Raw genomic sequence first — 4,299 nt, forward strand, 5'->3', positions numbered from 1 at the left:
GGCTTTTTCAGTGCAGTTTTATGTCAGATTAACAAGATTAAATATGTAATAAATATACATGAAATTCATTAGTACTTCAGTAGAAATTTGTGACATATAATACAAGTGTCTACAAACATCATACTGGCAACAAAAAGTGATAATCCAAAGTTACGCTAACACGAGCGCTTAGATTGGTTTGTGTTGAACTCTGAGGGGAGGCAGGACTTGACCTCTAGTTGACCAGGAAATGGACAAATTCAGTCATTTTGATAGTGAAAGGCACAAAAATGACAGGAATCATGTAGAAATGACATTTCTTACACAAATTAAATATAAAACAAACAATGATATATGCTTTTATTTACTGTGTGTTTCTTTATTCTTCATCATGTGCCTCACCTGACAGCACCTGTCTGAGCAGAAAAAAGGCTGCAGTCATTCACAGAGACAGTCTGAGGACATAAAGGGCCTTTTTATAATTTACTTATTGTTATGATCTTTTGTTTGTCCATGTATTTTGGTTTCCCAGTCTTGTAGCCAAGTTGTTTGTTTGGTTGTTTGTTTAGATTTCATGTTGAAATCTTTTCTGTGTCTAAATTAGGAGGGATTCTAGAAATCAGTTTTTATTATAATCAGCACTTCTAAATTTAAACTGTTGGAATTTACATAATTAAATTGTTGGTGTGAAATCAATAAATGTTTCTGATTATTGTATGTTATGGGAATTGTTTTATACAACATAATAAAAAGCAAACTGAAGCATCTGAAGACACACACATGAGAAATGTTTGAGCAACATGTTGACTTGATGAAGGAATAAACCAGCTGATGTTGTTCCAGCTGACAGCATCAGTTAGCAGCTCTGCTCAGAAACAAAGATGGCAGCAAAATCATTCTGTGTACGTCTCTCATTTCGGAAGAAATAAATACTCAAAGACAGTGTCTGAGTTCAGAGCTTTCCTTTTCTTAGCAAGGAAAAATGTCCAGAACAGGAAGTTGTTTTTCTGAGCCATTCAGTCCCTGTACAAGCGGTGTGGGAGTCATTGTCGACAGTAAGTCGGACCTCTTCAGGGTGGGATTTGGACTTCTCCAGGGCTGCTGTTTGTCACCAACCCTGTTCATAACTTTCATGGACAGAGTTTCTTGGTGCAGCCAGAGGATGGAAGGGATCTGGTTTAGCAGCATCAGGATTTCATCTGTTATTAGCAGATGATGTGGTCCTGATAATGCCTTGTGCCATAATCTCCAGCTCTCAGTTGAGCGGTTTGCAGCTTTGTGAACCAGCTGGGATGAGGATCAGCACTTCCAAATCTGAGGCCATGGTCCTCATTTTTGATAATAAATTCATAAAATCCACCTAGCTGGGTTTTTCCTACTTCGACTCACAGTTACAGTTTCTGGGGTTAAACCCCCTGCTCAGTTTGGGCCTTTTTGTGAAAAGTTTTCATGCTTTTCTTGTGTTTGCATGTGTCTTTGGATATCCAACAGAATAAAAACAATCATGCTGAACTAATTATCCATCCATGTTCTCCCATTTATTCATGTATAAATATGGGCTGATTTTCTTATAAATGGATAAAACTCTTAAATCTGAGCAAACTGAGCCAACAAAAAGACTGTATTTGGCTGCCAATGAAGTCTGAAATTTGTTAATTTGTTCATTCAATCAAATAATCCTCCTCTAAGTTTATAATTATTTTGATATCATTTCGAAACCTGATGTCATGTTCCTATAACACCAACAAAATAGAAACCACAGAGGGAATGTTTTTATAATTGTTTAATGACTCTGAATCTGAGTGTCATTAAATCATCTGGCACTGCCACAGAGCTGTGGGCTGGAATCTGAACTAGCAGCTGACTGAGAAGACAAGTACACTTGTTATGTAACTTAGAGTTTTTACTTCCATCAAAGAGCCTAAATGGTCACAAACTGCTTCCTGCTTCCAGCTTCTCGCGGATGGTTTCTGACTACAGAGCCTGAAACCAACAGTTAGACTGATATGAACTTGTGACTCATCTCTTTTACAATGCAACAAGATTTAATTCAACTTTATTCCCAAATATCTGATCAGCCCAGCAGGTCTCATGACAACTCCAGAGCCCACCACGACTACTCCAGAGCCCACCACGACTACTCCAGAGCATATTGTTTTTCTGAATATCAAGATCTCGACTACAATATCAGTGGAGAACAATCAGGATAATATTGAAAAACTGGTGAGTAACTTCTGTCATTTCAGTTCTAACACTAACAACTACAGCTTCATTTGTGTTGATATTTCTGTCTTAATCTTTTTCCTGCACCTGTTTAGTATTTTGACATAAATCTTTACAAACTATAATGGTTTCCTACAAAGATTAGCCCTGATTTTCTCAAACCAGAGACAGTTTAAATGTCTTCCTGCAGACTGAAATAATAACCAGTTGGTTATGATGTGTCATTGAATTTATCTTTTTGTTTGTTTCCAGATTAAAGATGAATTGATTAACCTCGGGCTGCCGACACAGATAAGTGTGCGTCTTCTGAGCAACGGTTCAGTGAAAGTCTCAGCAGCTGCCCCTGGTGACTAATCAGGAGAATGCATCTCATGCCTCAAGATTGGATTCAGATTTGTTTTCTTTTTCCAATTCTTCTTTCTTCATTTTTGTAAAATTGTCATGGCAGGAAAGTTTAGAAATATTTTATTACATTGTTTCCAAATGACATACTGACATCTTGCAAATGTTTTTTTATTTGTTATTGAACTATTTTTAAACCAAATGTATCAAATGACCTAACTTTGTGATTTTATGATCTGTTTAGTTTTAAGAGAAGTTATTTAGATATTTTACACCAAATGCCTTTCCCTTTCCCTACTTGTTTATTGATGTGAATTTTTTCATTAAAGTCTAACAGTCTGAAAATTATATCTAGGAGTTATTTTATGTGGTGACATTATGATCCAACAAGGTTATCATTTTTTAATTAAAATGTCATGTTTTTATGTGTGCTGTGATGTGTCTGCATACTCCTCAGAAAGCAGAAAGTTGCTCCCCTGGTGGGGTAATAAGTGACTGGCTATCAGGGAACTATTCCTGGTGACTGAATGATTTAGACCAGGGGTGTCCAGTCCTGGTCCTCAGGGCCACCATTCTGCATGTTTTACTTGTTTCTCTGCTCCAACACCTGATTCAGAGGTTCAATCACCTCTTCATGTTCTGCAGAAGCCTGTTAATCACCCATTGATTCAAATCAGGTGTGTTGGAGCAGAGAAACAAGTAAAACCTGCAGGATGGTGGCCCTGATGACCAGGGTTGGACACCCCTGATTTAGACTGAACCTGGGCATAGACTGATCTGGTATGGTGTCACTTGGATGAACTCGCATGTTAGGTTTGGTGAGTGTTTTTTGTTGGATGCCCTTCCTGACACAACCATTACATTTACCTGGGCTTGGTGCTTTTGTTGTGAATCAGTGGTTTATAAATAAACTTAATTGAAGTGAAATAAATTCAGATTTTCAGGTTTGTCCAATTGTCTAATTCACACTGCCTCCACTTCCTCCACCCTCAGAGGAAATACATTCTTCCCATAGCTCCCCTTGGTCTTCCTGATGCGGCACATTCCTCTGCAGGCACTTCTTAAGAAGGCTTTAAATATATTTTTGTAAAGAAGTACACATTGAGCCTCGGGCATGTACCTGTCACAGGTGCTGCTGACTCCTCCTCCTCTGAGGATGAACATAAAGAGATGAGGAACAGAGCACTAGAGACACCAGCAGACAAATCTGTCCAACAGCGTCAGAATCCTCCTCGTCCTCCTGACCAGCAGCCTTCATCTTCCTCATCCTCCTTCAGAAGGTAAGAGCAGCAGCACACTCTTCCTCTGCTCACCTGTAAGGTTCTTCTTCCTCCGGATGGCTCAGTGGACCTCAACATTTCAGGTGTTTGACCTTCGATCCTGTTCAGGTTTCTGTGCAGATTATTTTATAGTGATAGGTTTTTAACTGTTATTCATAGTTTTAACATCTTTAACTCAAGTGTTAGATCAATGTTTTATGACATTTTTATTATTCAGGTAACAGCAGTTCAGTTTTGACTTGTTCCTGGGTTACAACTATAATTTTCATGTTCTTTATAACTAAACAAACAAAATGGAATATATAAAAAAAAATTCCCTTCTCACCCTCCGCGGGTGGTCTCGTTTCATCCTCTGAGCTCGGGTCCTCTACCAGAGGCCTGGGAGCTTGAGGGTTCTGCGCAGTATCTTGGCTGTGCCTAGAACTGCACATTTCTGGACTGAGATGTCTGATGTTGTTCCTGGGATCTGTTGTAG

General features: G+C 38.7%; 1 protein-coding gene across 2 annotated transcripts in view; it reads left to right on the forward strand.

The window, feature by feature from the left end:
- Window positions 1-3,260: 3,260 nt before the first annotated feature.
- Window positions 3,261-4,299, forward strand: part of LOC108250206 — a 9,915-nt gene continuing 8,876 nt past the window's right edge. For both annotated transcript variants that reach the window (XM_017439973.3, XM_017439972.3), the window contains exons 1-2: window positions 3,261-3,362; window positions 3,674-3,824. The gene's annotated coding sequence lies outside the window, so the exon portion shown is untranslated. The remainder of the gene's footprint in view (window positions 3,363-3,673; window positions 3,825-4,299) is intronic.

Source organism: Kryptolebias marmoratus, linkage group LG7 (assembly GCF_001649575.2).
Source record: "Kryptolebias marmoratus isolate JLee-2015 linkage group LG7, ASM164957v2, whole genome shotgun sequence".
NCBI classification, from domain to species: Eukaryota; Metazoa; Chordata; class Actinopteri; order Cyprinodontiformes; family Rivulidae; genus Kryptolebias; species Kryptolebias marmoratus.